This window comes from Moschus berezovskii, chromosome 8 (assembly GCF_049115385.1).
Source record: "Moschus berezovskii isolate FMDL1 chromosome 8, NW_MosBer_1.0, whole genome shotgun sequence".
Lineage (NCBI taxonomy): Eukaryota > Metazoa > Chordata > Mammalia > Artiodactyla > Moschidae > Moschus > Moschus berezovskii.
In genome coordinates, this window is record NC_142467.1 from 99197441 (window position 1) to 99211937 (window position 14497).

The following is a 14497-nucleotide window of genomic DNA, read 5'->3' on the forward strand; positions in this document are numbered from 1 at the left end:
GGACCATAGCCTGCCATGTTCCTCTGGCCATGGGATTCTCCAGGCAAGAATACTGAAATGGGTTGCCACGCCCTTCTCCAGGGGATCTTCCTGTCCCAGGGATTGAACATGCGTCTCTTATGTCTCAAGCTTTGGCAGGCAGGTTCTTTCCCACTAGCACCACCTGGGAAGCCTAAGGAAATCCAGTAGGCTCTGGGGAATCAGAAATAGAAGAAACTCAGTTGTTTTCCTTCATCTATGAAAAACATAAAAAAAACCAAATATTCTGTCAGGGATGTAGGAAAAATATACCATCAGGTCACACATATTTAATCACATGATGTGAAAATTAGCCTTGTCATTCAGTTCAGTTCAGTCACTCAGTCGTGTCTGACTCTTCGCAACCCATGGACCACAGCATGCCAGGCCTCCCTGTCCATCACCAACTTCCTGAGTTTACTCAAAATCATGTTCACTGAGTCGGTGATGCCATCCAACCATCTCATCCTCTGAAGTCCACTTCTCTTTCCACCTTCAATCTTTCCCAGAATCAGGGTCTTTTCCAATGAGTCAGTTCTTCTTTGCATCAGGTGGCCAAAGTATTGGAGTTTTAGCTTCCAATAAATATTCATGATATTTCCTTTAGGATGGACTGGTTGGATCTTCTTGCAGTCCAAGGGACTCTCAAGAGTCTTCTCCAACACCACAGTTCAAAAGCATCAATTCTTTGGTGCTCAGCTTTCTTTATAGTCCAACTCTCACATCCATACATGACTACTGGAAAAAGCATAGCCTTGACTAGATGGAACTTTGTTGGCAAAGTAATGTCTCTGCTTTTTAATATTCTATCTAGGTTGGTCTTAGCTTTTCTTCCAAGGAGCAAGCGTCTTTTAATTTCATGACTGCACTCACCATCTGCAGTGATTTTGGAGCCCAAGAAAATTAACTCTTTCACTGTTTCCACTGTTTTCCCATCTATTTGCCATGAAGTGATGGAATCAGATACAATGATCTTAGTTTTCAGAGTTTTAAGCCAGTTTTTTCCCTCTCCTCTTTCACTTTCATCAGGAGGCTCTTTAGTTCTTTTTTTGCTTTCTGCCATAAGGTACACAGGTGTCATCTGCATACCTGAGATTATTGATATTTATCCTGGCATTCTTGATTCTAGCTTGTGCTTCATCCAGCCCAGTGTTTCTTATGATATAAGTTAAATAAGCAGGGTGACAATATACAGCCTTGAGGTACTCCTTTCCTGATTTGGAACCAGTCTGTTGTTCCATGTCCAGTTCTAACTGTTGTTTCCTGACTTGCATACAGATTTCTCAGGAGGCAGGTCAGGTAGTCTAGTATTCCCATCTCTTGAAGAATTTTCCACAGTTTGTTGTGATCCACACAGCCAAAGGCTTTGGCATAGTCAATAAAGCAGAAATAGATGTTTTTCTGGAACTCACTTGCTTTTTCGATGATACAACGGATGTTGCCAATTTGATCCCTGGTTCCTCTTCCTTTTCTCATATGATAATCTATAATGATGTCTGTGCACTTATTATCAGGAGATTATGTAGATGAATTCAAGCAAGAAACAAAACACATACTTTGGAGCCTGGCACTTAGGAAACCCACCGTTACAGTACATTATGGTTAATATCAGGCTTCCCAGGGAGTGCTAGTGGTAAAAAACCTGCCTGCCAAAGCAGGAAGCAAAAGTGACGTGGGTTCAATCCCTGGGTAAGGAAGATCCGCTGTAGGAGGGCATGACAACCCACTCCAGTATTCTCTCCTTGAGAATCCCTAGGACAGAGTAGCCTGGCAGGCTACAGTCCATATGGTTGCACAGAGTCAGACATGACTGAAGTGACTTAGCAGGCGGTTAGTGTCATCCACCTCATCATCACTGTTTTCAGAAATCTTTAAAGTGCTGAAGGGGAAGTGTACAGAGACCCATTCATTGCTGTGGTCAGGGAGATGACAGTCACAGCCAGAACCAGTGAGGGTGGAAGCAGAACTCTGAATGAGAGTTCTCACACTCCAACCAGGAATAAAAATATACAGTATAAGGCTCTGAACCAAAATCTGTACATTGATGCCCTCCCACCTAACTATTCCAATTGTCATATTTGCCTTGTTAGGAAAAAAGCATCATGCTCCCAAACTCCCTTCATCCATGTCTGTCTCCCTCAGCACTTACTGGGCTGGGTGGCATCTCTGCTGATCCATGACCAAGGAGAACAGACTCCCTGATCCTCTCCTTCCTGGTGTATGATGAAGTCTCAGGGTCCTTCCTCAGGACAGGCAGGAAGACTGACTCAGGCTGGACCTTCTGAGGTGGGTTCCTACAATGGATTGGAGACATAGGTGTGGATTTCCAATATTAGAACAGGCAAACTAAAGAGCTGGAGGTATCGTGTATTTACCGTGATATTAACTTAGGGTTCAGTGCTGAAAGCTCATCGTTATCCAGTTTGTCCCTGTTGTCCCAATCTCTGGAGACTTGTTAATATTAACAGAACAGGGAAAGGAGAAAAGTGAATGTCCTGGAAAGGGTCTATGTCCCTCTTATCCTCAGGAGGAAATTCTCCTGTACTCTTATTTATTAATTCTAACTAGCTGGATCTTAATATAAAATTTAAACTTCTGTCCTCATTTTGACCACTCAGTGTGGTTTGATAGCTGCAAATCCATTGTATCAATCATGACATCTATGCAGGATCAGTTCTATACAAAGGATGTGATACACTTTGCATTTTCACAGTTAATATTTGTAAGGATAACTTTTCTCTTAATTTGAACAATTCTTCAGTTCTAAGCTTTTTCTCTAAATGAATTGCATTGGCATATTAGAAAAATATTGATTTTTGCTTATTATTTAATATTTTATGCTTTAATTAAATACTTCAAAAGGCCTACCAGAAGGTTTTAATGAAGGCGTCAGCCAGGGCTGCAGGCATCTCAAGGCTGAATCAGCAGGTGTCCACTTTCAAGCACACTCATGAGGCTGTTGGTGGGACTCACCTGTTCACACAATATTGTCCAGAGAATTCCTTCAGTTCCTTGACACATGGCCTTCTGTCGGGGCAACTGAGTTTTATCCATGTGAGCCATCAAGAATGCAAGTAAGAGGAGCTGGAAAGAAAATCAGATTACTTTACTCTGTTCCCAGAAGTGACTTCCCAACATTTCTTCCACATTCTCATCATTGTAATTGAGTCACTATGTATATCTTGACCCGATGGAAAGAAAATACCCAAAATAATGATCACCAACATTTAGGATCATTGGAAACATTTCAGATCCTGCACTGTCCTGCCCCAACCCCGCTACAGTCCTCATCTTTATAATGACTTTGTGCTCCAAGCAATTCAAGACTCAGATCCTGTCCTTCTACTTTCCAGCATATTCCCAAATTCATCCCACAACCTCAGCAAAGCTTCCCTGGACACAAACTACCATTTGAGTCAAACCTCTTCCACTGGGTACTTCTGTAGACCCCACTCTACTGCTTCAGGTTGTATAGTCTCAAGTAGATCCCTGTCTTCTGATACACTAGGAGAGCCCCTGCATCAACATCAGCACAACCTGCAGTCATTCCATGGCAAAATGTAACAAATGTTCCAAGTGTTCTGATTTTTTTCTAATTAGAGAACAATCAGCTAACTTCAGAATATATCTTCTTTAGATACCTTTGTGGCCTCAGCTCTTGAAGACTTTAATAAATAAAATGTGGTTGGGCTTACCTAATTTTCCCCTACTGTATAAAGTGGGATGTAGGTGGAAATTGGTGTGATGTAACCTTCTGAATCCTGTCCATGCAGCCTTCCTGACTTAGAGACCTCTTTGCTGAGGAATATGGGGATTGGTTTGTCATTGAGTAATATGAAGAAAACTTTAATTTATACCAAAATAGGATTGGGTGTGGAGGGAAGAATGGCATTTACCTGTGTGTGGATAAGTACCAGAGGGTATTTTCAGGAGAGAACACATGGCAGATATTTACAGGCACATACGAAAGGGAGAGACTGTGTGTTGAAGGACTTACATGAATTAGTCCAGGGCAAAAATGCATTACTCAGCTGAAATTATTTCATAGTGAATAGAAGGAATAAGATACTAGGGTAAGTTACAAACTTGGTTTCCAGGACATGGAATATGAAAACCAGTGGTAGTTGTTCGTACAGTAAAATATTTTGGTAAGCACATCACTATATATACATGAATCAAAATATCCTATTGTAAATCTTGAAAGTGAAAGGGTTAGTTGCTCAGTCATGTCTTACTCTTTGCAACCCCATAGACTGTATCCTGTCAGGTTCCTCTGTCCATGGAATTTTTCAGCAAGAATACTGGAGTGAGTTGCATGTCTCTTTTCCAGGGGATCTTCCTGACCCAGGGATTGAATTCCAGGTCTTGTGCATTGTACTCAGATTCTTTTTTTTTCACTTGTCTTTCTCTGTCTGACCTATGTCACTTAGCACAATACCCTACAAGTCCATCCAGGTTGTTGCAAACTGCAAAATCTCAATCTTTTTATGGCTGAGTAGTATTCCATTACATCATCTTTCTGGGATGAACCAGAGGGATGGGATGGGGAGGGAGGTGGGTGGGGGGTTCAAGATGGGGAACACATGTACACCCGGGGCAGATTCATGTCAATGTATGGCAAAACCAATACAATAATGTAAAGTAATAAATAAATAAATAAATAAAATATAAAAATACACATTAAAATTTAATTTATTTTAATTGGAGCTTAATTTCTTTACAATATTGTAGTGGTTTTTGCCATACATTGACATGAATCTGCCGCGGGTGTACATGTGTTCCCCATTCTGAGTCCCATCCCATCCCTCAGAGTCATCCAGGTGCACCAGCCCTGAGCACCCTGTCACATGCATTGAAACTGGACTGGTGATCTATTTCACATGTGATAATATACACGTTTCAATGCTATTCTCTCAAATCATCTCACCCCTGCCTTCTTCCACAGAATCCAAAAGTCTGTTCTTTACACCTGTGTCTCTTCTGGTGTCTCACATATAGGGTTATCATTATCATCTTTCTAAATGCCATACATGTGCGTTAGTATACTGAACTGGTGTTTTTCTTTCTGACTTACTTCATTCTGTATAATAGGCTCCAGTTTCATCCATGTCATTAGAACTGATTCAAATGCGTTCTTTTTAATAGCTGAGTAATATTCCATTGTGTATATGTACCACAGCTTTCCTATCCATTCATCTGGACATCTAGGTTGCTTCCATGTCATGACTATTGTAAACAGTGCTGCGATGAACACTGGGGTACACGTGTCTCTTTCAATTCTCGTTTCCTCAGTGTGTATGCCTGGCAGTGGGATTGCTTGGTCATATGGCAGTTCTATTTCCAGTTTTTTAAGGAATCTCCACACTGTTCTCCATAGTGGCTGTACTGGTTTCCATTCCCACCAACAGTGTAAGAGGGTTCCCTTTTCTCTGCACCCTCTCCAGCATTTATTGCTTGTAGACATTTGGATAGCAGCCATTATGACCAGCGTGAAATGGTACCTCATTGTGGTTTTGATTTGCATTTCTCTGATTATGAATGATGTTGAGCATCTTTTCATGTGTTTGTTAGCCATCTGTATGTCTTCTTTGGAGAAATGTCTGTTTAGTTCTTTGGCCCATTTTTTGATTGGGTCATTTATTTTTCTGGCACTGAGCTGCAGGAGCTACTTGCCTATTTTGAAATTAATTCTTTGTCAGTTGCTTCATTTACTATTACTTTTTCCCATTCTGATGGCTCTCTTTTCACCTTGCTTATAGTTTCCTTCATCGTGCAAAAGCTTTTAATTTTAATTCGGTCCCATTTGTTTATGTTTGCTTTTATTTCCGTTACTCTGGGAGGTGGGTCATAGAGGATCCTGCTGTGATTTGTGTCAGAGAGTGTTTTGCTATGTTTTCCTCTAGGAGTTTTATAATTTTTGGTCTTTACTGTCTGAGCCCTTACACAATGTTATATGTCAATGATTTCTCAATAAAGCTAGGAAAAACTCATGCTCTATTTTTGTTGGGAAACAGGTGTCTCTGAATCCAGAAGAATGTGTGTTGTGTTTACCACTGTTCCAGAAGAATTAGTGGAATGGAATAATAACCTGAAAAAGAGAACAATAAGACAGATCAGTCACAAAAAGCTGTCCTGTAGGACAAGGTGAAATCTAATTTATCCCATTTTCTAGTCATTTGGGAACATCTTTATACAAAATTATTTTCACGTTGTTTTTTAATCATTTAATTTCACCCATTTTTTTTCTTTTGGACTTAATTTTGTGCTGTGGTATAGCTAATTAACAAGGTGATAGTTTCAGGTGAACAGCAAAGGGACTCAGCTATGCAAATACATGTACTATTCTCCCCCAAACTCCCTTCTCATCCAGGCTCCCACATGTCATTGAGCAGAGTTCCGTGTAGGTCCTACTTGGTTATCCTTTTTAAATATAGCAGTAATTTCACCCAACCTTGTCTTGCAAGTAAATTTACCCCATTTTGTCAATGTTATTCATCATGGAAAGGTATTTCATGAATGTTGTAGAAAGTTTAAGATTAATACTCAAATGTGTATATTCTAATATTCTCAATTGGAAAATTCATATGTTTACTAGAAATCTTTAAGATGGTGCAGTCTGAAAATAACAGCTAGAAAATTTTACAGAACATCCTTGAAATTAAACCATATACACAAGAAATCAACTTTCCTTTGGCCTTTTCCAAGATTCCTTGCCTGTCATTTGCTGGGATGAATGGAGAATAAATATAATCTTTTAGGACATATATTTAACATAATATTTTAAAAGTACTAGTAATTTTAATGTGCTGTATCTTTTCCCACTGAATAATATAAATTCATTTTCTGTTACATGGATCCCCTTCTTTACAATTTACATTTCAATCAATGCAGTGGATAACTGTTTATCCTTGGTGGGAAAATGCAAAGCAAAATTAATTTAGTTATGGAAAGCTTTCAGAACACCAAGATAACTACCACAAAAATGATGTGTGACATCTCTAAGGAGTTTTGAAAGCTCATCTTGTAGAAAACAAAAGGAGCCCAAAAACTGAGTTATCCTGACTGAAGACAGGGAAGCATGGTGAAGTCCTAACCAGGATGCCACTGCCCAAAAGAAACACTCCCCTTTCTGACAATGTGGTCCTTTGTAATCCTACAGTAATATAAAAGAAGACACATTTGTTGTGATGACTTGGGTGATTTAATGATCTTTAGGCACCATTACAGGCATGAGTAATTGGAAAAATAATATCATCACCTATTTTCCAGTTGGTTACCCATGACTAAGACATATTATGGATAATCACCCTTCTTACCTATGCATGTTTTGTAGTCATGAAACTGCAGGCATCATACAATGTACTTTTATATCCCATCTTACAATATCAGTAAAGGTTCAGTCAAAAAAGCAATAGAAACCAATTAACTGCTTACAGGTGAATATTTAATATAGAGAGTTAGTTAAAATATTATTGAAGGACTGAAAGACAAGAAAGAAAAAAGTGGTACCATAGTGATCATAACTGAAGGACAAAGCTACTCTACCGAGGGCTGGAGGGGTATAAAGGGACCCGTTGAGCTTTTCGAGTGAAGATACATTTGCAGGCCACTGCTGAATATGTGTTAAGATGAACCCAAGATGGAATGTGATTTCAAATGCCCCACCCTAAAGCAAAGGCCAGGTGTATGATATAGAGAAGCTATGTGGAGAAATTTATCGGATATAATGGGGGAAGACGCATTGCTTACTACCACATCAGGGTCCTCATATCTTCCCCCTTTGACCTCTGATCTCTTGTGGATCTTCAGCATTTGTCCACGAGGAACATTAGGATCCAAGGCATAAAGTTCACCTTTGAAAGAGAGACTTGACTTGGATCAGTAGTTGTCAACCGTGGGCACACACTAGAACCACCTGAGAGCTTTTTAAAATCCTCATGCTTGGACTACACCCAAGTCCTTGAATCAGAAACTCTGGTGGTGAGACCCAGTGGTCAGTATTTTAAACTTCCAAGATGATTGCAATAAAAGTCAAGGCTGAGGAGCAGTGACTTGCAGCTCACATAACAGCATGTGCAGATTTGAAAATAGAATTTACTCTTGAAAATATATAAGAACTTGGACAATTTGCAAATTTTTGGTATATTAAAGAGGAATTATTCATCTTTTGAGGATGCTTGGGGTACCAAAGTTAAAAATATAGGATCTCCATAGATATAATGAGATTCTGTCAAGGAGTGATTTTGATACAAAAAGGATCTTAGAACTCTCCACTGTCATGTTAAAACATGTGTCTGTGTGTGTGTGCTCAGTCTTGTTTGACTCTTTGCGACCCTGTGGACTGTAGCCCATGAGGGTTCCATGTTCATGGGATTTCCCAGGCAAGAATACTGGAGTGGGTTGCCATTTCATCCTCCAGGGATCTTCTGGGCTCAGGGATTGAACCTGTGTCTCTTGTGTCTCCTGCATTGGCAGGGGAATAAGCTATAGACAAGTAATATTCAGATAGAAAGTAAGAAGAGGCATGAAGACCATAAGAGCTATAAAAAGAATGTCATTAGAGAGGTAGAATTTTTAGATCTCCAGATTTAGTTTTGCTACATTTTCTAGTATACACTCAAATGGATTGCCATGTCCTAAGATGAGTTTGTGCTGCTAAGGAACTTCCACAAGGCCCTTTTGATGTCTTTGTTCCTCAGGCTGTAGATGAAGGGGTTCAGCATGGGGGTGACCACAGTGTACACCACCGAGGCTGCTGCATCCTTCCTGGGAGATTGTGAGATGGCTGAGCTGAGGTACACATCCAGGGCTGTTCCATAAAATAAGCAAACAACTGCCAGGTGAGAACCACAGGTGGCAAAGGCTTTGTACATCCCACCTGATGAGGGGATTCTCAGAATGGAGACAAGAATTTTATAGTAAGAGAAAATGATTCCTTAGATAGAGAGAAAACCAGTCAAGGCACCGATAGTATAGCTGACTATGTTATTGGTGAAAGTGTAAGAACAAGCAAGATTGAGAAGTTGAGAAGGGTCACATAAAAAACTAGAAATTTCTACATCCTTGAAACAGGTAACTTGTAACACAATCACATTGTGCACCTGGTAGTCCAAAAGGTAACACAAAAGGACACCAAAAGTAAGGAGCAACAGAGTCATGGGTTCATGATGACCACATAGTGCAGTGGGTGACAGATGGCCACAAACCTGTCATAGGCCATCACAGTAAGAAGCATACAATCCATGCCTCCAAAAAGGATAAAAATAGACACCTGAGTCAGGCAGCCTGAATAGGAGATGACTCTGCTGTCAGATAGGATGTATACAATCATCTTGGGAACTGTGGTGGAGAAAAAACCTATGTCAATCAAAGACAGGTTGGAGAGGAAGAAGTACATGGGGGTGTGGAGGTGGGGGTCAGAGGTGATGGCTAATACGATGAGCAGATTCCCCAGCACAGTGACCAGGTACATGGAGAGGAAGAGGACACAGAGCAAAGGCTGCAGTTCTGCATCATCCGAGAGTCCCATGAGGAAGAATTCTGAGACATTTGTTAGATTTCCAGTTCTGTGTATCTTGGACAACTTTGGAAAAAGAAAAGAGGGCTGGAAACAAAGGAAATAATTAAATGGGCATTGAGCACTGTGACCATATTTTGGATTCAAGCAATTCATTTCTAAGATTATACATCCCAGTTCCTTCAGCATTATCTCTCAGTGTGATAAATTCTGTTTAGAATTGTTCCCTCATTGGTTTCTGTGTTATTCACCGGTGTCTATACACTCTTATTTTATAAAACTCCACATAAAAGTGAAAGGGAACAAGAATGTTAGAGGTATTACATCCATGATCTCAGTAAAATACAGCTACTTCTTTAGAAATAATACAGAATCAGAAATTTCCTTCTCCAAGAAAATACGTAATTCAAATGTAAAGAAATTAAGACATATTTATATATATCATATTTTCAGTTCAGTTCAGTTGCTCAGTCGTGTCCGACTCTCCGTGACCCCATGAATCACAGCACGCCAGGCCTCACTGTCCGTCACCAACTCCTGGAGTTCACTCAAACTCATGTCCACAGAGTCGGTGATGCCATCCAGCCATCTCATTCTCTGTCGTCCCCTTCTCCTCCCGTCCCCAACCCTTCCCAGCATCAGAGTCTTTTCCAGTGAGTCAACTCGTCGCATGAGGTGGCCAAAGTATTGCAGTTTCAGCTTCAGCATCAGTCCTTTCAATCAACACCCAGGATCGATCTCCCTTAGAATGGACTGGTTGGATCTCCTTGCAGTCCAAGGGACTCTCAAGAGTCTTCTCCAACTTTATTCATATACAATTCTAGATAGTTCCTTCATTTAGAATATTTACAAATCTCTATGTAATGCAGGACAGTATCACCTGGATTCTAAATTAAAAATGAATGCTCCTAACCGAAAATGCTTTTATATTATATTCAGAGTTTTAGATCATCCTTTGTTCCTTCTGTCTTCCTTACTTCATGAAATAATTGATTATTCAAAAATCAGGATTATCTTCTTTTAAAATTTATATTTATTTATTTACTTATACATGCCAGGTCTTCGTTGTGGGCACGCAGGACCTTTGATCTCCCTTGCAGATAAGGAATCTTCAGTTGGGGCATGTGGGATCTAGTTCCTGGAGTGAAGATCAAACCAGTGTGCCCTGCATTAAGATTGCAAAGTCTTAGCCACTGGAACACTAGGGAAGTCCCACAGTTATTTTTAAAAAGTCATTCAGTATAGACTTCATATCTTTGACTTTGCTAAGTCGCTTCTGTTGTGTCTGACCCTTTGTGACCCTATGGACTGTAGCCCACCAGGCTTCTCTGTTCATAGGATTCTCCAGGCAAGAATACTGGAGTGGGTTGCCATGCAGTCCTCCAGGGGATCTTCCCGACTCAGGGATCGAATCCACATCTCTTATGTTTCTTGCATTGGCAGGCGGGTTCTTTTACCACTAGTGCCACCTGGGAAGCCCCATCTTTGACCTTGGTGGGCTTCAAATTTTGATCAGTATGGTTTAACTAAGCACTCATGATCATACAGCATTGGTGACTACAAATATGGCGTTAGTATACAGAGCACTTTCAATTTTTAAATGATAACAAAATTTAAGAATCTTTCTTAAAAATTTTAAATTATATATAGGATTATTTGTTTCACTACTGTCTCAGTTAAATGTCTGATATGTGAAACCAATGTAATATTTTTGGACATTATTCTGTGCTGGCAGGGTATGCAACTTCATTGTCTTTTCTTTTTTACAGTTTACTGAAGTGATTGACAAAATTGCATATATTTGAGTTTTGCAACATGAAGATTTTTAAAAGATATACAAAGTGATGATTGACTACACAGGGACCTTGGGAATGATTACCATGGTTAAGTTAATTAACATACCTGTCACCTCAAATAGAATAGAGTTTCTATTTGTGTGTGTAGTAACAGTTAAGTAGATCTCTGTTAGCAGATTTCAAGAAAATAACCAGAATTATTAGCTGTTTTTTTTAACCTATTCATCTGTCAATAGACTATATATTTTCACTATTTCAAATAACATCACATTGACAAGAAATGCCTTTATCTCCTTGAGGTTCTAATTTTATTTTTTGGCATCTACCTTGAAGTGGGATTGCTGGAGCCTATGGTAGATTTATTTCAATTAGGTTCAGTTTTTAGTTTTTAAGGAAACTCCATTCTGTTTTCTATAGTGACTGTACCAATATTCATTCTCACTGATCAGGTGCAATTGTTCCCCCACTTCCACATTCTCACCAACATTTGTTTTCTTTTAAGTTTTTTCTTTAAAAAAATCATCCAAAGAGATGTGAGGTGAACTTTTATTTAGCTTTAGACTTGCATTTCCAATATTAACTGATGTTGTGTGCCTTTTCGTATACCTGATGGTCTGGTTCTCCTGATCATGCTTCTGCTGCTAAGTCACTTCAGTCATGTCCGACTCTGTGCGACCACATAGATGGTAGCCCAGGAGGCTCCGCCGTCTCTGGGATTCTCCAGGCAAGAACACTGGAGTGGGTTGTCATTTCCTTCTCCAATGCATGAAAGTGAAAAGTGAAAGTGAAGTCGCTCAGTCGTATCCGACTCTTTGGGACCCCATGGACTACAGGCTACCAGGCTCCTCCACCCATAGGATTTTCCAGGCAAGAGTACTGGAGTGGGTTGCCATTGCCTTCTCCTCTCCTGATCATAAACATGCATATTTACAGAAGAGGACTTCAGCCCTAAGGAAGGTTCCACAGCCAGGTCAGGACCCTCCCTTCTTAGGTCAAGTTAACGGATTTTCGTGTCAACCCTTCCTGGTAAAGGGATCACAATTCTCTTACTTCTGCTGCCTGAAAGTAACTCAACTTCATTATTTTAACGGGTCATATTCTGATTTAACTTAAAAAATTCTAATTAGTGAGTTGGACTGTGAAGAAAGCTGAATGCCGAAGAATTGATGCTTTTGAACTGTGGTGTTGGAGAAGACTCTTGAGAGTCCCTTGGACTGCAAGGAGATCCAACCAGTCCATTCTAAAGGAGATCAATCCTGGGTGTTCACTGGAAGAACTGATGCTAAAGCTGAAACTCCAATACTCTGGCTACCTCATGCGACAAGTTGACTCACTGGAAAAGACTCTGATGCTGGGAAGGATTGGGGGCAGGAGGAAAAGGGGACGACAGAGAATGATATGCCTGGATAGCATCACCGACTCAATGGACATGGGTTTGGGTAGACTCTGGGAGTGTCTTGATGATGGACAGGGAAGCCTGGCGTGCTGTGATTCATGGGGTCGCAAAGAGTCGGACACGACTGAGTGACTGAACTGAATTGAACCGAAACACCTCTGGGCCATTTCTTAATCTCTAAAATTGTGATGATAATTGGATTTGCCTAACAATCATGATGGCGTGATCACTCACCTAGAGCCAGACATCTTGGAATGTGAAGTCAAGTGGGCCTTAGAAAGCATCACTATGAACAAAGCTAGTGGAGGTGATGGAATTCCAGTTGAGCTATTTCAAATCCTGAAAGATGATGCTGTGAAAGTGCTGCACTCAATATGCCAGCAAATTTGGAAAACTCAGCAGTGGCCACAGGACTGGAAAAGGTCAGTCTTCATTCCAATCTCAAAGAAAGGCAATGCCAAAGAATGCTTAAACTACCGCACAATTGCACTCATCTCACATGCGAGTAAAGTCATACTCAAAATTCTCCAAGCCAGGCTTCAGAAATATGTGAACCATGAACTTCCAGATGTTCAAGCAGGTTTTAGAAAAGGCAGAGGCACCAGAGATCAAATTGCCAACATCTGCTGGATCATGGAAAAAGCAAGAGAGTTCCAGAAAAACATCTATTTCTGCTTCTTTGACTATACCAAAGCCTTTGACTGTGTGGATCACAATCAACTGTGGAAAATTCTGAAAGAGATGGGAATCCCAGACCACCTGACCTGCCTCTTGAGAAACCTGTATCCATGTCAGGAAGCAACAGTTAGAACTGGACATGAAACAACAGACTGGTTCCAAATAGGAAAAGGAGTACATCAAGGTTGTATATTGTCACCCTGCTTGTTTAATTTCTATTCAAAGTACATCATGAGGAACGCTGGGCTGGAAGAAGCACAAGCTGGAATCAAGATTGCCAGGAGAAATATCAATAACCTCAGATATGCAGATGACACCACCCTTATGACAAAGTGAAGAACAACTAAAGAGCCTCTTGATGAGAGTGAAAGAGGAGAGTGAAAAGGTTGGCTTGAAGCTCAACATTCAGAAAACGAAGATCATGGCATCTGGTCCCATCACTGCTTGGGAAATAGATGGGGAAACAGTGGAAACAGTGTCAGACTTTATTTTGAGGGGCTCTGAAATCACTGTGGATGCTGATTGCAGCCATGAAATTAAAAGATGCTTACTCCTTGGAAGGAAAGTTATGACCAACCTAGATAGCATATTAAAAAGCAGAGACATTACTTTGCCAACAAAGGTCTGTCTAGTCAAGGCTATGGTTTTTCCCGTGGTCATGTATGGATGTGAGAGTTGGACTGTGAAGAAAGCTGATCGCCGAAGAATTGATGCTTTTGAACTGTGGTGTTGGAGAAGACTCTTGAGAGTCCCTTGTACTGCAAGGAGATCCAACCAGTCCATTCTAAAGGAGATCAATCCTGGGTGTTCATTGGAAGGACTGATGCTAAAGCTGAAGCTCCAATACTTTGGCCACCTCATGGGACAAGTTGACTCACTGGAAAAGACTCTGATGCTGGGAGGGATTGTGGGCGGGAGGAGAAGGGGAGGACAGAGAATGAAATGGATGGATAGCATCACTGACTCGATGGACATGAGTTTGAGTGAACTCCGGGAGTTGGTGATGGACATGAAGGCCTGGCGTGCTGTGATTCATGGGGTCGCAAAGAGTGGGACACGAGTGAGCGACTGAACTGAACTGAACAGGATTAT

General features: G+C 40.6%; 1 pseudogene; it reads right to left on the reverse strand.

Moving 5' to 3' along the window:
* Positions 1–8654: 8654 nt before the first annotated feature.
* Positions 8655–9547, reverse strand: LOC129558834 (olfactory receptor 7E178-like; annotated as a pseudogene).
* Between the last annotated feature and the right edge of the window lie 4950 nt (positions 9548–14497).